Below are 23,401 nucleotides of genomic sequence, written 5' to 3'. Positions count from 1 at the left end.
GGCAAGAAAAAGGAATAAAAGGAATCCAAATAGGTAACGAAGAAGTGAAACTCTCACTATTTGCAGATGACATGATTGTATATATAGAAAACCCTAAAGAATCTGTTGGAAAACTATTAGAAACAATCAACAACTACAGCAAAGTTGCAGGGTACAAAATCAATCTACAAAAATCAGTTGCATTTCTATATGCTAATAATAAACTAACAGAAAGAGAGCTCAAAAAGATAATACCATTTACAATTGCATCAAAAAGAATAAAATACCTAGGAATAAATCTTACCAAGGAGGTGAAGGACCTATACAATGAGAACTACAAGACATTATTGAAAGAAATCCATGATGACATAAAGAAATGGAAAGATATCCCATGCACGTGGATTGGAAGAATAAACATAATTAAAATGTCTATATTACCTAAAGCAATCTACAGATTCAATGCAATCCCAATCAGAATCCCAATGACATTCTTCACAGAAATAGAAAAAAGAATACTAAAATTTACATGGGGCAACAAAAGACCCCGAATAGCTAAAGAAATCCTAAAGAAAAAGAACAAAGCAGGAGGCATCACAATCCCTGACTTCAAAACATACTACAAAGCAATAGTAATCAAAACAGCATGGTACTGGTACAAAAACAGACACACAGATCAATGGAACAGAATTGAAAGCCCAGAAATAAAACCACACATATACGGACAGCTAATTTTCGACAAAGGTGCTAAGAACATGCAATGGAGAAAGGAAAGTCTCTTCAATAAATGGTGTTGGGAAAACTGGACAGCCACATGCAAAAGAATGAAAGTGGACCATGTGCTATCGCCATTCACAAAAATTAACTCAAAATGGACCAAAGACCTGAAGGTGAGACCTGAAACTATAAAACTCATAGAAGAAAATATAGGCAACACACTATTTGACATTGGTTTTAAAGGAATCTTTTCAGATGACATGCCTAACCAGACTAGGGAAACTAAAGAAAAAATAAACAAGTGGGACTTTATCAGATTAAAGAGCTTTTATAAGACAAATGAAACCAGAATCAAGATGAACAAACAACCAACCAGCTGGGAGAGAATAGTTGCAAAACATACATCTGACAAGGGGTTGATCTCCATAATATATAAAGAACTCACACAATTGAACAACAAAAAAACAAACAACCCGATCAAAAAATGGGCAGAGGAAATGAACAGACACTTCTCCAAGGAAGATATACAGATGGCCAATAGGCACATGAAAAGATACTCAACATCACTAATCATCAGGGAAATGCAAATCAAAACAACACTAAGATACCACCTCACGCCTGTTACAATGGCTATAATCACCAAGACAAAAAACAACAAATGTTGGAGAGGATGTGGAGAAACAGGAACCCTCATACACAGCTGGTGGGAATGCAAATTGGTGCAGCCTCTATGGAAAACGGTATGGAAATTCCTCAAAGAATTAAAAATAGAGATGCCCTATGATCCAGCCATCCCACTACTGGGAATCTATCCAACGCACCTGAAATCAACAATCCAAAGAGGCTTATGCACCCCTATGTTCATTGCAGCATTATTCACCATAGCCAAGAAGTGGAAGCAACCTAAGTGTCCCTCGACTGACAATTGGATTAAGAAAATGTGGTATATATATACAATGGAATACTACTCAGCCATAAAAAAAGACAAAATCGTCCCATTTGCAACAATATGGATGGGCCTGGAGCGTATTATGTTAAGTGAAATAAGCCAGATAGAGAAAGACAAACACTGTATGATCTCACTCATATGTGGAATATAAACCAACACATGGACAGAGAAAACTGGACTGTGGTTACCAGGGGCAGTGGGGGTGGGGGGTGGGCACAAGGGGTGAAGGGAGTCATATATATGGTGATGGACAAACAAAAATGTACAACCCAAAATTTCACAATGTTAGAAACCATTAAAACATCAATAAAAAAAAAAAAAAAAAAGGTAGGAGTTTACCAGCTGGTGGGAACTCTGAATGCTCTAACCAATGGAGAACGCTGGAAATAATGTCATGCCCATTTCTGGGTCCAGGCTGTGAGAGACAGCTTCTACTTCCTGTCTCTTCAAACACTTGCTCTTCGAACTCAGCCTCTATGCTGTGAGACGTCCAAGCCACATGAAGAGGCCATGTGCAGGCACTCCAGCTGACATCCCCAGCTCAACTCCCAGCCAACATCAACTGCCATCCACGGGAATGAGCCATAATGGATGCCCAGCCCAGGTGAGCTTTCAGAGGTCTCCAACCCTAGCTGCTTATCTGACTACAAATGCATGAAACTCTAAGTGAGAACAAACCACCTGAGTCCAGTCAGCCCAGAGAAACATAAGAGATAATAAATTATAGTTTTAAGCCACTTTGTTTTGGAGTGATTTGTTAAACAGCGATAGGTAACTGGGACAATAAGCAAGATTTTTAAAAAATGCTTCCTTAATTATATCTAATTTTATTAATAACTCACATTTAATGGGCACTTTTTTCCTTTCATCTGTACAAAAATACGTATATTTTCATGTAGAAAAGTTCATAATAAAATATAATGCTGGCCATTTTATGGAAAAAAATCTGACATGCTGGATTTATTTTCCAACGGTTTTATTTTACAAAAGCCATTTTGGTTCTTTCCCATTATGTTCACATTAATAAACAAATAACCAAAATGATTAATAAAGTTCAAGTAAATATATAAAAAATTAAATGCTAGAAAGACATCTTTAAAATATTTTTTTTAGTTTTTCTCATGCATTGTTTTCTCAAAGAATACAATACATACCTATGGGCAATTAATGCCTACTTGTCATTAATGACAGGTTACTGTTGTTGTTTACTATTATAGAGTCCTTACTACCTAATTGTAAAGATGCACCTAATGTGTCACAAGAAATACACATTTCAAGGCAGCCATATCAATATAATAAAGACATAGCACAACTTACATCACCTTTCAGATAAACTAGTCCAGTACTGTAGAGTCCTGAGAAACTATCTAAATCCATCATGAAAGACATTCAACAATGAATCTTAAAGAGAATCTGTTGAAATGCAAAATCCGCTTACATAGCAAAGCCACAGAGCAAGCCCAGAACAGGAACACTTCCTTAAATATCACTTGACATTTTTAATGGATGCAGAAAATATACAAAACTAAAGATGCTTGCAGATTCAGAAAAAGTAACATCCTCTAATTCGGCATCCCTTTCATCTGAAACTCTCAGAGCTCTTAACCAATATTAAATTCCTTAGGCTCTGCAACACCTCTGTCTTGGGGTAAATATTTTGGTAGTGGTTAAGTGACTTGTTTCAAGGTCACAGAGTGAACTGGAGCAAGAAATAAACCCAGAAGTGTGGTCTGCAGCTTTACGTATAAATGAACATCACTGCGAGTCAGGGTTGTGATAATTTCCAAGGTGGAGTGGAGGTGAAATTAACTTGTCCCACAATTCTAGGAGGCAGGCTACATTTTAGGAAAGAAAAGCTTTCATTTGGGGAAGTCACAGTTTTAACTCTGATGAACTTACAGTTTCTTTCTTTTTTTTTTTATCGTGAAATTTTTCTTGTACATTATTGTTTATCAGTCACCATATAAGTGGACCCCTCCACCCCTTGTGCCCACCCCCTACCCCCCTATTCCCTGGTAACCACCAAACAGTTTTATCTGTCCATGTGTTGGTTTATCTTCCACATATGAGTGAAATCATGCACTGTCTGTCTTTCTCTTTCTGGCTTATTTCACTTAATACCCTCCAGGTCCATCCATGTTGTTGCAAATGGGACGATGAACTTGTAGTTTCTTTAGACTCATACCTGGACTTCACCAAAAGCAAGTTTCACTGGGACAGAGGAGGGATTAGGAAACACTCTAATGGGTCGTAACAAGGCCTGGGATTGTAGCTAGATAAGAGAAAATCAGAAAAGGGAGGCAAGAAGGAGGTCAAAGTCGAGTGTGAGCATCCAAGAAGAAGGAGTAATGGTCAAGGCCACCTTATACGGCCGGAAAACCTGAGTCCACACGAAACTCGCTGGGCAACCCCAGGTGGGCAGCGGAAAAGACTCGAGGTTGGATCCTTTCTCTAAAAGCCGATTCGAGGTTGTCCCACCCCCCTCGGTGGACATGGCTTATCTCCCAGGCGACTAGCAGCTAGTGGAAGACAAGGGGGTTCACTGCGGCCGGCTTCCCGGGGGAACCAAGGCCAGGACCCAGACCCGCACTCACCTTGGCGCCGGGCGCGCGTCACTAACGCCGGCCTTCTCGCCAAAGACCCAACTCCCACCAAACGGGGGAAGAACTAGCTTTCGGTATCCCGACGGAAGCCAGCCCAGCTCATCCCCTTTTCCCAATTTGCACTGCGTCGCGACGCGACGCGTCGCGTCTCTGACGTCACGGCGGGGCCGGGGCTGCGTGCGTGCCTCTGCCGGTGAGGGCCGCGCCGGAGGGCTTGGGAGGCCTGAGGAGGACGTTTTGGGTGTGCGGCGTGGTAGGGACCACAGTACGCTGAACTGGAGCGATCTCGTCCGCCCATGCCTTCCCCAGCCCCCTGCGCCTTGCATTTCCCCGGCTGTAGCTCGGTGACGCCGATGTCACTCATATCCTGGGCCTTGCCGCGGAAGTAGCGAGGCTGCTTCTTGCGCCCCTTAGCTACGTATCTTCCTCCTCCTCCTTCCTACGTATCTGGAGATACAGGGCTGATTAGAAAAGGGATGTGAATCCCCTCAAATTCTGGCTAAAAGTTAATCTCCGAAGCCAAGCCTCTGGTCAAAGAAGAATGGACATGATCCTAAAACACATTATATGTGTACAATTAATGTCAAAAACCCAATCTTACAAAAAGAAAACGTGAAGTCAGAACTTTCTCGCGAGGTGATCCTTGTATTCTCCTAGAGAAAGGAGATTGCATGCTCCGATTATCTGTAAACATCAAGTTGCTTAGATGTGGTTGCTGGCCCATCGTCACCAAGTTCCCAGGGACAGTCTGGGTGTCTCATGGATGAAAAAGCTGAAGGCGAGGTCTAGTAAATACGTTAAATGAAAGTGTGTGCCAGATACGTATTCAATAAATTTGTAATGGATAAATGAAGGGACCTAGCCCAGCAATGCTGCATATAGAGTCTGTCAGTAAATGTTAATTTCCTTTCCATCACACTGAAATACCTGCAAAAATATGGTAGCTCTTTTATACCTATACAGTTTCCCCAAAAGATTTAAGACTGATATAATATGAAATATACTGTGCTGCCTGGATCTACCAAGTAGGAAGCCATAGCAAATTTTTCATAACTAAGGAAAAAAATTGCATCTATCTTTTGAGGGTGGATCTTAGGAAAGGAAGTTGGTTGATGATGTTGTTTTTCTGCTGAGTACCTTGATGAATTTGAGTATGCAAAGAAAAACCCAGAGCTGAGTTTGGGAGTAGGAACCAAACAAAGACAGGGAGAAGAATTTGGAGTTCTTTGAAGACACTCTCAGAGAGAGGACGCCAGGAATGTGAGGTGATAGAGAAAGAGGGAAGCCTTAAGAATGAATGAACCAATGAAGAGAGTCTCCTATCATGGGGTGGCAGAAATGTTTTGATAAATAGGACTCTCTAACATTTACCTAAAGTTATTTTGTTGCTCTGCTGTAATTGCCCCAGTTCTCCCCCATAAGTGGAATTCTCCCGCTTCCCTAAAGCATCAGTCATGTTTGCTAAAACATAAGTCATTTACTTGAGTTTTTCGAAAACTAAGAAGTTCCACATGTGGGTCAACAGGTGCGGAAGAGAAACCAGACACAAGATGACAAGATGATTCCAAAACTGAACTAAAGTGGTGAAAGCAGGAAAAAACAAGAACATTCCTAGGAAATTCACAGAAATCTGGGGATGGGGTTTGGACTTGTCAAAATTAGTGGAATGAGAGTTCTTAAGGAGCAGGGTTACCTAGATGAAACTATGCTTATTGAATTGAATCGTAAACCCTAGCTGTTTTTCAAATATGTGTTGTAACACACCAGGCAGCAGTATCTATGGTACCTAGACTCTAAGTAAGGGTCACTAGCTGTTGTTTAGAAGGCATGGCCGGTATTGGACCATAGCTTTAATTCCCATGCCATCCAGCATAAACAGTAGTCCAAAACTTGTTGAACCTGGTTCATCCTCCATCCATTCAACAAATATTTACTGAATGTGTATTCTATGCCAGGCATTGTTTTAGACTTGGGGTATAAAGTCCCTCCTCAACACAAAGCTGACTTACATTCTAGTGGGGGAGACATACAATAAGCAAATATATATATATATACTATGTCAGGTGTTACGTGCTAAGAAGAAAAATAAAACAGGGTAATGGGCCAGCAAAGACAGGGGTATTTTTGATGGGACAGTCAGGGAAGACCTCTCTGACAAAGTGATATTTCCAAAGAGGCTTCGGTGAAGAGAGAGAGCAAGCCGTGGATGTGTGTGGGAGAAGAGCGTCCAGGCAATGGAGCAGCACAAGGTGAAGGCAGTGAGGCAGGAAGAGGGGAGTGTGCTGGAGGAACAGCAAGGAGGACAGTATGGCTGGCATGGAGTGAGTGAGTGGGATCATCATAGGAGATGATCTCAGAGGGGTGGAGAGGGAATGGAGCACAGATTATACAGGCATTGTAGGTCAATAAAACATGATTATCCCAGAATAATGCAAGAAGTGATTCACATGCTAATATTTTATGAAAAAATTTAGCTTTCATACATATGATAAAATTTATGACATTATCTACAAATGTTCATCCCAATTGTTTTTTAGCCAAAGCATAAGTATCCTGTGGTTCTTTTATTAATCACTTATTCTTTTCTATTCATCTGGTTTTTATTTCCTAAAATCATAGTAATTACCACATTGGCCCAGTTGCATGGCCCCTCAAACATTTTGTCTGTCAGGATGCATCACCAGACAAGTCTTGGTGGCAAGTCTGGGCTACTCTCCTGGCTATCAACTTCAAAGGTTAGGCACTCACCACTCTGCACTTCGCTAAGACTCTATCAGCCATTGGTTTATCTTAAGGTGTAAAAAATCTACTAAATCACCACTAAGGGTGATTCGAATTCTATATTTTTATGTCAAGTTATACTTCTATCTAATGGGCCTAAACTTGCCTCAATAAAGTTTTAGAGATGCACCCTCATTCTATGATTTCAGGATTTAGTGAACAACTGTGCTTACCTTTTTCATCTCTTCATGGTTTTGGGGAGAGGTCTTCTTTCTGCCTTCGTTTTTCTATCTAAACTGAAAGAGTTTTAATCTGGTTATTATGTTCTTCTTTAGTGGCTCCCCATTCCAATTGTTACTTTGCCTTCTTCTGGACCTTCCCTGCTTCCAGTAGATCTTCCTTACAGATGTAATATTCAGAATACAATATTACAAATGGTGATGCACTTGGTTTTATCCCAACAAGATAAAGTTTTCAGTTTGTTGATGCTATCACAAAATTTTTACCTACTTGACTGAGGTCATCAAAGAGTTACTTAAACTTCATAAGAATTGTCTCTGCAATTTTGTCATGCTAACATTAGATGGCAAAAAGACAATCCCATTCAATGGTCATAGGATCTGTTGAGCTCTAAGCATGTTGAATTGAGATCATAGAATCAACACACATGCTTAAGCCTTTTCTACATATTTACCAAAAAAAAAAAAACATTAAGTTTTAGCTATAATGTCATTTTAAGGAAGCATCTAATTTAAAGAAGTTGTTTCTTTAAGTCAAAATTCCAAAAAATCTTTCTGCAATTTATTTCCATTTATATAACTCTTAACTATCTAAAATATAATGTCATCTAGACAGTATAGAGCATGGGTGCGATTTTTGATGGGGTATTTACTTCTTCCAAATCATAGGTAAATATATTAAATAATACATGCCCGGTGGTTTTCAAACTTCAGTATTGTCAAGCAGCATGTGGCTTGAATAAACACAGCAATACATGGTGCAGACCTAAAACAAAAATTTACGGATTCAGGGCTAGCAGAATGCACGGGATCCCCCTGCTGCTTGCCAACCCGTGGAGAGTTGTGCCTGGGCCTGGCACAACTGGATGCACCTTGGGAAATGCTCCAGGAGAGGGATCCTGACTCCCTGCCAACTCAACGTATTTATGGAGGATTGGCAAGGGAGCAGGGATCACCCAACTGATTTGGAAAACTTGGAGCTTTTCCATCGGGGTTACAATCTTATTGGTTTAAAAAACAAGCTTTTTGACACCAATTGCCTGGGGAATTTTCTTTATCAACCTTGGTTTCTGCCTGAGGCCTTACAGCCTCCCTGCTGAGCCAGCTTGTTGCTAGGCTGCAGGAGGAGACCAGAGAGCCTGGGTTATCCAGCGGACAGACTAGTGTGTCTTTCCTCAAGTATGCACAAGAGTTCACATTCAGTAGGTAAGGAAATGGAGCCACGAATTTGCATTTTAAGGTGTCCATGGTGATTCTGATGCTGGTGGTCACGGACTCCACCTGTAGAAATGTTACTTCACCCAGTTGTGAGAAAACCTTCTCTTCAATCTGAATTTATTCTTTAAATAGCTGTCTGTAAGAAATCTTGTGGAAGATTTTTGAAATTTTAACTAGATGATGAGATTCTTTATGCGGCTACTGGGGAGTTTATAATCTTATCTCTGAAATATTTTAAAATTCTAAATCCATCAGTATGTAATTCTATAATCTGCCAAGTGCAGAGGTACAATGCCCAAGCCATTTTTAATGGTCCTTTTTGTGGTAGAGATGTGTGAAAATTGGGTGCTGTTCTGGTTGATGTTTCTTCCATGTTAGGTATTCTGTTATAGTTTTATCATAGAGGTATGAGTGTATTACATATAAACGTGTATTACATACATATGTAGAATGTATTACATATATATGTAGAAAAAGTATGAATGTGCATCTTCTCAGTGGGTCATATTAGTCTGCGAACTAGGTAAGTACCTTAGTAATAATGCAGTACCTCTATAGAGAGGTGAGCTCATTTCAGAATGTAATAGAGTGTCTCTGTGTCTGTCTTTGTATAGTATATCCATGGATAAAAATGGGATGACTGGATGAGCCTATTTACATGTCTGTGTCTAGGAGTGTGATGATTTAGGATAAGGAAAAATGCATAAGTAGATTTTTTTTCTCTGCCTCATGATTGGACTGTATGGAAAAGATCAAGTGGTCAAGTGATTTATATTTTTCTCTTATTTAGGATAAATATGCATAATGTCATTAGCAGATTATATATAGATGATTTCCACTGTTCCAAGTTATGCTTCAATATGGATAAACACAAGACTTTCATATGATATGAAAAAAATCCCATACTTAGGTTACAAAAGGATTTAACTAATGCCTGGTACATACTAGGTGCTCAATAAATATGTGACTCGACTGTAAAGGTGGCTGGCACCCAGGAGGGAACATTAAGGAGTGGTTTAACACCCTTCAATAATCTCCATCAGCAACCCCCATCCCCCCATTCTTTAATGGAGTCAGTTAACATTTTTACCAATTTTTTTGTAAAGTGCTATGTAAAAGCAACTTCAAGCCTGCCCTTCCAACCCAGTTGGGCTCCAGCGCCCTTCCTATACACAAACTGTGAAATTGCCAATGGCTCTCTGACTCACGAATGTGAACTGCCTTTGAAATAATCTTGCTTTCTTTCCACAATTTATCTGTTTTCCACAGTTAATTTGTTCTTCCATATAGTAGCAAGATGAGGCAGACAGACAAGGTCATTTTTAATTCCTATGTCTCCAAATCTCTTCCTCTGACTTACTATGGTATCTGAAATGCCACTATTAAAGATCCATTCTGGGGCCAGCCTGGTGGTGCAGTGGTTAAGTGCACGTGCTCCGCTTTGGCGGCCCGGGGTTCGCAGGTTCGGATCCCGGGAGCGCACCAATGCACCGGTTGTAAAGCCATGCTGTGGCGGGTCCCATGGAGAATAGAGGAAGATGGGCACGGATGCTAGCCCAGTGCCAGATCTTCCTCAGCAAAAAGAAGAGGATTGGCATAGGATGTTAGCTCAGGGCTGATCTTCCTCACACACACAAAAAATAATAAATAAAAAAAAATAAAAGCAGAATTTAGAAGACAGATTTAGGAAGTGAAATATGGATAAAAATAGAAAATAAACTTCAAAAAGCTATAGTCTATGAGGACTGGCCCAGATAATGATCAATTCACAGATGGTCTCACTTAAAGTTTACAAAATTGTTGCTTACACAATTATTAGAAACATATGAGGTGCTGGCCTGGTGGTGTAGTGGTTAAGTTCATGCACTCTACTTCGGCGGCCCGGGGTTCACAGGTTCGGATCCTGGGCACGGACCTATGCATCGCTCATCAAGCCATGCTGTGGCGGCGTCCCACATACAAAATAGAGGAAGATGGGCACAGATGTTCGCTCAGGACCAATCTTCCTCAGCAAAAAAAGGAAGATTGGCAATGGATGTTAGCTCAGGCCCAATCTTCCTCACCAAAAAAAAAAGAAAAGAAAAGAAAAGAAACATATGAAACCACAGCTGATAATCTGCAAACTGCTGGGCAAAACTCTTTGTCTTGAGGTATGAGATGGTCAGAGTCTAGCTCAAACTATCTCAAACCCCCATGAAAAATGCTGAATTGGAAGGGGAGTTGCACCACCTACAGCATCTCAAGGGCAAGAAAAGCCTGTCGTCAGGAGGTAGAAGGTGCACACACAATATTACAATTTTAATTTTGAAGGGTACCTTGAGTTCCATTTGTCACTTTTCTGAATTTATCTGTCAGGAACAGACTTAAGGACATTTTACTGGGATTTAACTTTTTGGCAAAACAGAAACTTTGGTCATAGCCATGGTTCTATAAAAATATTTTAAAGGGGTTATTATTTCTGATTAAAATAATGTTTTTAGCAAGTGATACATAACAATAACAAGAAAGTAAACATCTTTGAATCTAATGTAAGAGCAAAACCTCTTTACTAGCATCTTATTTTAAATACAGTGAAAGGGGGCCGGCCCCGTGGCTTAGCGGTTAAGTGCGTGCGCTCCGCTGCCGGCGGCCCGGGTTCGGATCCCGGGTGCGCACCGAGGCACCACTCCTCCAGCCATGCTGAGGCCGCGTCCCACATACAGCAACTAGAAGGATGTGCAGCTATGACAGACAACTATGTACTGGGGCTTTGGGGGAAAAATAAATAAATAAAATCTTTAAAAAAAAAAAAAATAAATAAATAAATAAATACAGTGAAAGGGTCAGCAGTGCTTACAAACAACAGTGGATTCTCTTATAGGGAATCAGAAAAATAGTACAATAAGGCATAGCCTATTATTGTCACAGATTTGTGTTAGGCAGTAGTATTTTTTCTGGGTAGCACAAGTTGGAAATCTTACTACCCAAAGGCTTAAAATGTGGTTCTGAAGATAATGTCAAATGAATAGGTAGACTATGAACTTCTCTGGGCCACAGCCGTCTTATTTATAAAATGGAGACACAAATGCACTGCCTAACTGAAGCTAAAGACATTTTGAAGTCTGTTCCCACTCTAGGATTTATTATTATTCTACTACACTCAAAGAACCCTGACTCCCTCTGAGAAATGTTATCTGTCACCACCCATCTCTCTTTTAGTCCTAGGCTACTTGTGTGCTAGACCTCATCCCCTCATGCCTCCTCAGGGACTCTGCTTTGTCAATTAGTCCTTTTTTTTTCTTGTAACTTTTTCTCCCCCTAGATTGAGTGATTGATTTACTTACTTACTTACTTACTTACTGACGAAGATTTGCCCTGAGCTAACATCCACTGCCAACCTTCCTCTTTCTGCTGAGGAAAATTGGCCCTGAGCTAACATCTGTTGCCAATCTTCTTCTTTTTGGCACAGCATGGCCACAGACAGACAAGTGGTGTAAGTCCGCACCCGGGAACTGAAACTGGGCCACTGAAGCAGAGTGCGCTGAACTTAACCGCTAGGCCACCAGGGCTGGCCCTTCCTGTAACTTCTGTCTCTGTCTCTCTCATTTCCCTTTCCTCTCTGAACATGAACATGTTCTTCTATCTTAAAAAAACCACACACACACACGCAATCCAAACTTTTTCTATCCCATATCCCCCTTTTACCATCACTCTCCCACTCTCCTTCCTTTCACAGCCAAGTTTCTTAAAAGAATGCCTAAATTCAGGGTCTCTCTTTCCTCACCTCTCTCAGGAGTAACTCTTTTTGCTGAGGTCCTCAGGGACCTGCTAAATGCAAGATCCAGTGGAGACATTTCAGTCCTTATCTCCCTTGGCCTTTCTCTAGCATCTGTTATAACTCTTTCCTCCCTTGATTTCTGTGACTTCACACTCTCTTGGTACCTCTCCAGCTTCGTGGACAGTTCCTTCTCAGTCTCCTTCAAAGACATCACTTTCTTCATCCACCCCACCCCTAAGATGTTGACGTCTATCATGGTCCACCCTCAGCGCTCTCCTCATCTCACACTATTATTCTCTGCAAGAATTTCATTCATCTTATAATTTCAACTACCACTTATTCACTTGGTTCTCAAGTTATTCAGCCTGGTCTTCCTTCCAAACCTCCAGATACATAAATTTCCCACTAGTCATCCATGCCTGTATGTTTCCCCATTGTGATGTTTAATTTTATGTGTTACCTTGGCTACGCTGTGGGTATTTTTTAGATGTAACGTTTTTTTATTTTTATTTTTTGAACTACTTTATTGAGGTATGATTGACATACAAAAAGCTTTACATATTTAACATATACAACTTGATAAGTTTAGAGATAAGTATATGCCTGTGAAACTATCACCACAATCTATGCCGTAAACATACCCCTCACCTCCAAAAGTTTCCTCTCACCCTGTTTATTCATTATTATTAATTTTGTGTGTGTGATAAAAACACTTGTAAGATCTACCCTCTTAGCAAATTTTTAAATATACAATACAGTATTGTTAACTATAGGCTCTATGCTGTACAGTAGATCTCTAGGACTTGGTTGTCTTGTATAACTGAAACCTTGTACACTTTGACTAACACCTCCTTGCTTCCTCTCCTGCCAAGCCTCTGGCAACCACCATGCTACTCTGTGCTTCTGAGTTTGACTAATTGCAGATTCTTCATATAAGTGGCATCATGGCGTATCTGTCCAGATGTAATTAACATTTACAATCAGTTGACTTTATTTTTTTTATTTTTTATTTTTTAATAACTTTATTTATTTTTTTTCCCCCAAAGGCCCAGTAGATAGTTGTATGTCATAGCTGCACATCTTTCTAGTTGCTGTATGTGGGATGCGGCCTCAGCATGGCCGGAGAAGCAGTGTGTCGGTGCGCGTCCGGGATCTGAACCCCGGTCGCCAGCAGCGGAGCGCGAGCACCTAACCGCTAAGCCACAGGGCCGGCCCACAATCAGTTGACTTTAAATGAAGCAGATTACGCGCCATAATGTGGGTGAGCCTCATTCAGTCAGTTGAAGTCTATTTTAAATGCGAAAGACAGAGGTTTCTCCAAGAAATTCAAAGGAACTCTGTCTCCAGAATGGAACATAGAAATCCTGCCTGAGTTTCCAGCCAAGACTGCAACATCAACTCTTACCTGAATCTCCAGGCTGATGGCTTGTCCTATGGATTTTGGACTTGTAAAACCCCACAATTGCATGACTCAATTCCTTAATATCTATCTATCTATCTATCTATCTATCTATCTATCTATCTAACTATCTATCTACCTACCTACCTACCTACCTACCTACCTATCTACCTCCCTCCCTACCTACCTATTTCCTACTGGTTCTGTTTCTCTGGAGAACCCTGACTAATACCCCCATCATCTACACATCATGTCCAAATCCCTTAGCACACCCACAAGGATCTTCATGACCTGGCTGTCATCAATTTATTCAGCCTCACTTGCCATTTTCATACATCCATCCTCCCCTCCTTTCATACTGACCCTTCTATCATTCCCAGAGCTTGCCACATTCTTTTGCATCTCTGTGTCTTTGCACTATCTATCCACCTAAAAAACTTTTTATCCTTCAGAACACAGCTCAAGCTTCACCCTGGGGTCTGTGAAGGAGGTAAGCAGAAAAAGGAGCTTCTTCTATGTTCCTATTGCACTTTGTACATACATACTTCCTTTAAGCACTAGTCATATTTATGGAATTATTCCTTATAAATATTTCCCCTCTTTTAGAAATCTTGTTTGAATTTCTAGCATCTAGTGTAGTGTCTGGCACACGGTAGGCAACTGGCAATCAAGAAATATTTGATTGACAATAAAAATTCTCTGCTTAAGATATTAAATGGCTACCCATCACTTTCAAGAGAAAGCCTCCTCAGTACAGCACACAGGGTTCTCATGTTCCCCTTTCTGGTCTCCTCTCCCATCAGGCCTCCACAGCACCCACATTTCTAGTCATGCTGAACTAGCTGCAGTTCTCCCAGCAAGCTTAGCTTCCTTGCATTTACTTCTGTACCCTTTGTTCACCTAGAACATTCTCCCTCCCCTCAAACCATGTGGCAATTTCCATTGTCCTTTTAGTCTTCGCCTCGAGTTTTCTGTCTCCTGGTGAACCCTATTTTAATCCCCTCCTTGCTCTTTCCTCTGTGTTTCCTTAGCACTGTGTACTTATCCTACTTAGTGTGATTGTCTGCTTCTTAGTCTACCAACTGCAGAATATAAATCACAGTCTATCTGCCCTTCCTATTCTGCAGCTCCTTGAGGACTGTGCAGAGCCCCACTGCTGCCACTGTTGCATTTGAATTGAACTGAGGGGTGTGGAAGGGAGATGCAAAGTGGAAGGGTTTTGCTGAAGACAATCCCCTTACTACACACTTTGCCAAATTCCTGCCTTATAGACCATTACTCTGGAGATGAGATGTTTGCCTTAAGAAATACTCAGCAAATGTCATTTGCCAACAGTGTTGATTATTTTGCAATGGTCCATCAAAGTTTGGCAAGTTTCAGCATTCCAGAAACAATTCTCTACTGTAATCTAAGTAATCATATATAGAAAGATTAAAAAACCATAGGATGTCTTCAAAAGATTATAATTTCAAACTTGATTTGGGGGCAGCAATGAAGGGACTGAAATCATTCCTTTTCCCTTTTAACCACAAATCCTTTCTGCAGCTCCTTCCTCCCACCAGGCACTTTCTGGTTTCACGCTGCCACCCTGACCCTCATTCCCAGCTGACCCACCCCACCTTCCTACTCTCCACTCCAAGGGGCTTTCCTTTTCATGTACCTTTTGGAATCCAGACTCTCCATCAAAATGAATCTCTGTATCTCAGTCTATCAGCCAGATGATGTGATGATTTTTGCAAAATATTAATGGATGATCTTCTGAAAATCTTTAAAAACATTGCGTTTGAACCAGATGCTTCTGTTAATGTCTGTGTTTTACCCCAAGGTACATGTTCTCCCTATTAGGATACTGAAGTGCTCTAGATTATCTACAGGAGTTTCATCACATTTACTAAAAATGCCTTCCAATTTCATGTGTCCCTGCCAATTATTTCTTGCCACATAATCGCATCTTGCACAATGTTTCTTCTTATGCCCTTTTCTTAGGCCTTCCAGGAAACACTGTTCCTGCGCAAATGGTGTCAAATTGAAGAAGCTAAATCTTTGGCCAATTGTAAGAGGAAACCTCAAACTAAGAAGACAGAAATCAAATAGAGTGTGCAATTTGACATGCATAAGCTGAGAATCCTCTTTCCCTTCTCTTTTCTTCTTTTTTCTCTTTCCTTTCCTCTCTTTCAACAAATGTATTTTGAGGTCTACAGCAAAGATTTATGCGTCACACTACCCAGACATTACTAAAAGTATAAGAAAGCAATTATTAAGAAGCAATGCAGACCATATTTAAAGAGACGTGTTTGATTTATTGGGATTGAATATTTTGAAGGAGGAGACGTATATTATGTTGAACCATGTAAAACTGCCAACCCTATGTGGTAGTGGTTCTCAAATTGTGGTCTGGAGATCCCAGGATGTTCCCAATTCCATTTTGGAGGCCCACAACACTCTTTTCATAATAACACTAAGACGTCAGTTGCACTTTCACTTTTATTCTCTTACAGATGTACAGTGGAATTTTCCAGAGACTGTATGATGTGTGCTATTCTAACAAATTGAATGCAGAAGCAGATGAGAATCCATCTGTCTTCTATTAAGCCAGACATTGAAGAGATTTGCAAAAATGTAAAACAATATCACTCTTTTCACTAATTTTTTTTTTTGGTTTGGGAAAATATAACTTTTTTTCATAGAAATATATGATTTATGTTAACATGTAACGGGTTTATTATTATTTCTAAATGATTTAATAAATATTTAATTTTTTCAGTTTTAATTTAGATTACAATGAATATCAATAAATATAACCTACATTAAAAAAAGCTCTTTAGACTCTCAATTTTTAAGAGTGTAAAAGGGTCTTGCGTTGAAAAGTTTGAGAACCTCTGCTTTGTGGTACTTGAAAATAGCTGCCTTTTGTTTCAAAGACAGAGCAAGAGATGTAAAGTGCTTCCCTAGGAACTAAATGAGATTAATCATGGGAGTGGTTGTTAAGGGTTTGATCTGATCCAGAGTGTCAGAGGCACTTCTGTGTTCTTGAATAATTTATTTTTTGTGGTTGTGATAATATGGGGCTCTCTACAGCATGGAGCCCACAGCAGAGACCCTGTTTCCTGGGTCTAATGGCAGTACTGTAGAAGAGCAATAATAATGAGAAAATTAGCTGATCAGAGATAACATACTAAAATTTTCACCCCAACAATGAAAATGGTAAAGCACAACCATGTGTTCCTCTTCTTTCCTTTGCCCTAGTCAAAATAAAAAGATAGGTTTAGGGCCGGCCTGTGGCTTAGCGGTTAAGTGCGCGCTCTCCGCTGCTGGCGGCCTGGGTTCGGATCCCGGGCGCGCACCAACGCACTGCTTCTCCAGCCATGCTGAGGCCACGTCCCACATACGGCAGCTAGAAGGATGTGCAACTATGACAGACAACTATCTACTGGGGCTTTGAGGGAAAAAAATAAATAAATAAAATTAAGAAAAAAAAACAAAGATAGGTTTATCCAAGGCCGTATGAATAGGAAGAGTCTGCTCCTCCCTGAATTGTACTAAGAGACGCACAATTTAAAGAGGAAAAAAGCGGGCCGGCCCCGTGGCTTAGCGGTTAAGTGCGGGCGCTCCGCTGCTGGCGGCCCGGGTTCGGATCCCGGGCACGTACCAACGCACCGCTTCTCCGGTCATGCTGAGGCCGCGTCCCACATACAGCAACTAGAAGGATGTGCAGCTATGACATACAACTATCTACTGGCGCTTTGGGGGAAAAAAAAAAAAAATAAAGAGGAAAAAGGATCCACTTTCTGCCCACTAAGGCTCCTTGGGGAGCACTGAGTCCCAGGAATCTCATGTCATCACTTGTGTTTACTTAGAAATTAATTAATTTAATTAATTAATAAGAAATGGGCAGGGCCTAAATGAGAAATCTTTAAAACTCTACCTAAAAGAGCAGGAGAATAAACGGAAAGACATATCACGTTCCTGGATTAGACAATAGAACATTATTAAAAATGTCATTTCTCTCCAAATCACATTTTGGGTGAAATGCAATACCAATCAAAATTTGCACACCCTCTGAACTGGCAATGTATTATTTTTAAAATCAGAAATCCGTGATATCAAGCTTATTTTCACTCTTTAAAACTTAGTTCATTTTTTTTTCTCTAGTACTCAGTTGTCCATGCTGAAGGTATTTTTGTACAGTTGTCTCTCTGGAATGGTGAATAACATAAACAAGGAAGCTGCCAAAAACAAGGAATTCTTGACTTCAATCCCCCCTCCACTATCATTATTTCCTCTTGAACTTGATGTTAACGTCCAAATTTCCTCAAGGAGACCAGAGACTAGAATGTGGCAACAAGAGGCACCAAGGTACTGACCAAACTGAGGATGTCCATAGTTGTAGTAGTGCCGGACTTTCTTATTTATTTATTGATGTTTTTTGTGAGGAAGATCAGCCCTGAGCTAACGTCCATGCCAACCCTCCTCTTTTTTGCTGAGGAAGGCTGGCCCTGGGCTAAGATCCGTGCCCATCTTCCTCTACTTTATATGGGACGCTGCCATAGCATGGCTTGTCGAGTGGTATGTCGGTGTGCACCCCGGGATTCAAACCTGCAACCCCTCGGGCCGCCAAAGCGCAGCGCACGCACTTAACCACTACGCCACTGGGCCGGCCCCAATGTGCTGGACTTTCTTTATGGTTGTGAACTCCAGACTACATGGATGTTACTATCCATCTGGTTAATCTGAGCAATTTCATTAGCATCACAGATTTTAAGGAGATTCTCTGTGCTCTACAACAGAAAAGCACAGATCACAAAGCACAAAACTTGGTGTAATAATCTCTTGTGTGGAAATCATTAAAGAGTTTCAAGATGTGGAGAACTGGGCAATTAGAGATTTGGAAGGTAGAAACTAATGAGAAGCATGGATAATTTTAATAAATAGGTAAATCAGAGGGAAAATGATAAATTACAATCTTGATCTTGTCTTAATTTAAATCTATTATGAGAACAAGGTTGACAGACTTGAGATCTCTGACTTAAAAAAAAAAATCTGGGGGCCGGCCCCATGGCTTAGCGGTTAAGTGCACGCGCTCCGCTACTGGAGGCCCGGGTTCTGATCCGGGCGCGCATGGACGCGCCGCTTCTCCGGCCATGCTGAGGCGGCGTCCCACATACAGCAACTAGAAGGATGTGCAACTATGACATACAACTATCTACTAGGGCTTTGGGGAAAAAAAAAGGAGGAAGATTGGCAATAGATGTTAGCTCAGAGCTGGTCTTCCTCAGCAAAAAGAGGAGGATTAGCATGGATGTTAGCTCAGGGCTGATCTTCCTCACACACACACACACAAAAATCCTGAAGTATAACATGCATACAGAAAAGTGCACCAATCAGGAATGTACATCTCAATGAATTTTGACAAATTGAACACACCTGTGTAACTACTGTCAGCTCAAGAAAGATAACATTACTCCAGAAATTCCCTTCTCCCCCTTCCAGTTGCTACATTGCTTCCCCATCACACACAGACCAAGGGTAACCACTATCCTCTTTTCTAACAGAATAGATTATCTTTGCTTGTTTTCGAACTCTATGTAACACAGTATGAACTCTTTTGTCCCTGGCTTCTTTTGCTCATCATTGTGTTGGATAATTCACCCATATTGTTGTATGTAGTTGTGGTTAATTCATTCTCATTGTAGAGTAGTATTACATTGCATGAATATACCACATTTATTCTACTGTAGGACATTTGGATTGAATCCAGTTGTTTTTGTTGGGTATACCCAGAATTGGAATTGCTGGGTCACAAAATATGCATTTGTTCAGCTTTAGTAGATATGACCAGTTTTCCAAGGTGGTTGTACCAATTTATACTTCCACCAGCTGTGTATAAGAGTTTTAGTTGCTCCAAATCCTTGTCAGCACTTGATATTTTCTTTCTTTTCATTTTAGCCATTTTCATAGCTAAAATGATGTCTTATTATGGTTTTAATGTACATTTCTTTGATGAATAAAGAAGTTGAGTACCTTTTAAAATGTTTATTGGTCCTTTGGATAGTGTCTTTTATGAAATGCCTCCACACCATTTGCCCACATTATGATTGGGCTGTCTTTTTCTTATTGATTTGTAGAAATTCTTTATATATTCTGGGTATGCATCTTTTTAATTTACACATTGAGACTCTCTTCTTTCCATGTCTTGTCTTTCTGCTGTCCTATTGATGTCTTTTGGTGAGCAAAAATTTATAATTGTTTAATAGTCCCAATTTATCACATTTTTTCCCTTTCACAGTTAGTGTTTTTGTGTCCTGTTTAAGAAATCTTTGCCTATTTTAAAGTCAGAAAGCTATTCTCTTATGTTTTCTTCTAGAGGCGTTATTGATTTACTCTTGACTTTTAAAATGTCTGAGTTGGGAAAGATGTGAAAATCAATATTTATCCAAATTGAAGAGCTATTTTACAGATCCAGTCACAGAACACGGTGACAGCCAATCTGAAGAAGCTGAACAAGCAGCTCTCTGCAGCAGGAGTGCCGGGGAAAGCAACTACACAACTCCCGCTCTACCTCAGCCAAGCGTCTCTTACTCAGTAGCCCACGTTGCAAGCCACTCAGAATTGGTTTAATTGACAAGGAACTGGAAAAAAATAAAAATAAAACAGGGTGTGGTTTTCCACACAGGAAAAAAAATTGAGATAATCTGAAGTAGAATCTGAGATTCTTTATCTCTTGTGCCTGGAAGTTCTTCTCACATGAGTGTTTTATATCTTTCCCTCCACTAACATCTCTGATACCATGACTTTGTTCCACCATTTATCTCCTCCTCTTTCACTCTCAGTTTTTGGTCTGCTCTTCATTTTCCCTTTCAACCCACAAACAAGCTCAGTCTCCCCAGTTCATCAAACGACGGAAACGCTCAACCTCTTTCCTCATACACTTTTTCTTCACTGCCAAAGTTCACAAAAATGTAGTCAAATTTGCTGCCTCTACTTTCTCACTTCCCATTTCTCTATAACCACTTGTCCCATCTTGTCTATTGTTTCTACCAGTCTATGGAAATTGCTCTCTTGAAGATTCTCAAAAGTAGTGTGTCCAAACTGAATTTTTTCACTTCCCCCAAGCCCTACCTTTGATGTTTCTTATTTCTGTTAATGGCACACCATTCTCTCAGACACTCGGGTTGCCAAGAACCATCCATTCATCCATGCAACACTTCTTCTGTTTGGCCTCTCCCTTCCATTCCTCCTGCCAATTTCTACATGATCTCATTACCTCTTACCTAGCTATTTTAATGGTCTCCTAACTGCCCTCCTTGCTCCTAGTGTGCCCTTATCCAACCTATCTTGTATAAAACTAAAAGATTAATCTTCATAATTCAAAGCTCTAACCTTATCATGTCTTACTTTGAAGACCTTTAATAGTTTTTACCATTGTCTTTAATCTTATCACAAACTGGATCAAATTCCTTAATTGTTTTTACGCACCCATACTACTATGGGTGAGTAAAAACAGTAAGAGCTATTTCACTCCATGCTATCTCCTGATTTTCCTACCTCTGTTGATGCAATTTCCTACCTTTTTTGATGCAGTTCTAGATTTTCCCCACTTCTAAATGTCTAAATTCTTCCCATTTTTCAAGATAAAAGGTCAACTCCTTAATGAATACCCTTTCCCATCTTCTCTATCTGGTAAACTCCTCTTTATTCTTCAAGAACTGGCTCAAACATCATTTCTTTCTATACTGTCTGTAACCTGAGGTAATTACTCTTGATCTCTGCTTCCAAAGTAAATTGGACATACCACTATAAAAGTCCTTGCCACATAGTACTGTAATTATTTTGTGTGACTTTCTTTCCTACTAAGCTCTTAGCTCCATAAAAGCAAGTATAATATAATTTAAATCTTTGCATCCCCAGTGTCTAGCCTAATATCTTACACAGACACCCTATGATAAATCTCTATTGACTGAATGAGTGAACTCATTTTTGATCTTCTCCAGCTGGAAGTAATTTTTCCTTATTAAACTGCCACAGCATTTTCTCTATAAATCTCTTATGTCATATCACTATCATGTGTAATTGTTACTTATGTAAATATCTTATATTCTCTGATAAATGGTTATCACCCAAAGGCTAGAGACTCCACCTTGTCATATCCGAGGACCTCATGGAGCCTCGTAACCCTTACATAAGGGACCCTTATGTATCAACATCATTGGCACAACTAGACTTGACCTTTGATCAGGACATACTACGACACACCTCAAGAGCACAATGTTCCAAAGCTAAATGCTAGAGACGGGCCAAGGCAAGTTACCAAGAAACCTGGTTTTCCCCTGTCTTCAGAAACTGGTAGTACAAGTTTCTATAAATAAGGTAAGTACTGCTACTTGGGAAAGCTGTTCATTTTTAAAAATTCATTAATTTGTAAACCACTTTGTGGAAAAGAAGGGGGGTTATATTTAGAGCAGTTACTAGGGGATTTTCACATGCCTTCTCTCTAAATCACTGTAACATTATGAGATGAGCATTATTGTTCTAAATTTACAAATAAGGAAAGCAAGGCTCAGAGCGCTTTAGTGACTTATTCAATATCATGGATCTGGTGACAGACCAGGATTTGAAAGCAGATATGTGAGATTCTCAAGTGTAAACTCTTTTCCACCTCATCACGCAATACACCCTGAACCTAGGGGCACCCTGCCAGGACCAAGGGTCAGGCTTGTATCACATTTGGTATTGAGGAAATCCTTGAGGAACACAAATAAACTTGCCAAGTTTTATCTTGAGCACCAGGGAAACACATGCTTCCCAACAGGCTTAGGGTTAGGGTTAGGGAACGTTTCCAGAAGAGATAAAGATGGTAGTTTTTGGGAAAAGGGAATAGAGGCTACAGGATTTATAGCTGGAAATCAGAAATATTAAAACAGATTGGAAATCAAGCAAAATGCAGTCTAGTAGGAAACACACTGGAGAGGACACATTTGGATCTTAAGTATAGTATGTGTATGGCTCTAGACATGTTTGGTTCAGTTCAACTAACATTTAAAGTGTGTTGGGCACTGTAACAGGTGCTAAGAATACAAAGAAACAAATGCTTCCTGCCTTCACGACACTGACAGTCTGGCATGGGGCAGACTGTTGATAGAAATAGAGGACAGGGTCCCAGAAGAGAGTCTTTTCTAGACATTTCCTGAAAAACGAGTGTGAGCCTATCCCCAGAAGTAGGACAGAAGGGGAATCTATGGGTTAGCAGCAGCAGGTAGGCAAAGGGTTCTGTTTACCTAACACTGGGCTTGATCAGTCACCTTGATGTCTTGTCCACCTAACACCTATATATGAGCAGCAGGATATATGTCACCCACTGCTTAGGCCCTACCCCAAGAAGAATAATAATTAAGAAAGAAAATTTAAATATGGCTTGACATAGGTAGGTGACTGCATCAGATGATTTATTGCCTTTAAGTTCAATGCTTAGAATGAGGATTAAAACTTCTACCTCCACTTCCAGTATTCCAACTGACAGCTATGCATTCATGAAACATAACAGTGCACCTGGCATTTAGTGAACATTCAATAAATTGCTGAATAAATGAACAGAGCAGTTATGGGCCAAATACTGCGTGAAGTTCTATAGAAAACACAGAGGAATACCCCTGAAGATGTAAACACTTATGAGGAGAAATTAAGACACATGAAATAATCAGCAAACCATCAGTGAGTTGGTAAAAAGGGAGATCAGCACGGACTCGAGTAGGCAGTCCACGGCACCTATCGAGACTGAAAAGCACTCATCAAGAAATCTGTATTTCAGTTCTGTAACAAACTAGC

The 23,401-nt window shown here is 40.2% G+C and overlaps 1 protein-coding gene across 4 annotated transcripts in view; it reads right to left on the bottom strand.

The window, feature by feature from the left end:
• Positions 1–23,401, bottom strand: part of USP8 (ubiquitin specific peptidase 8) — a 91,530-nt gene that overhangs the window by 52,703 nt on the left and 15,426 nt on the right. For 2 of the 4 annotated variants that reach the window (XM_014780712.2, XM_087427107.1), the window contains exon 1: positions 4,237–4,377. The exons of 1 other annotated variant lie outside the window; for it this stretch is intronic. The gene's annotated coding sequence lies outside the window, so the exon portion shown is untranslated. Of the gene's footprint in view, positions 1–4,236; positions 4,378–7,199; positions 7,263–23,401 lie in introns of those variants that run through there. One more of the 4 variants, XM_087427101.1, reaches the window with a different exon arrangement.

The sequence above is a fragment of the Ceratotherium simum genome, chromosome 3 (genome assembly GCF_057802395.1).
Source record: "Ceratotherium simum simum isolate JZ-2026a chromosome 3, ASM5780239v1, whole genome shotgun sequence".
In the NCBI taxonomy this organism is placed as follows: Eukaryota; Metazoa; Chordata; class Mammalia; order Perissodactyla; family Rhinocerotidae; genus Ceratotherium; species Ceratotherium simum.
Note: the sequence above shows the minus strand (reverse complement) of the source record. Positions and strands in the feature narration are given on the sequence as shown.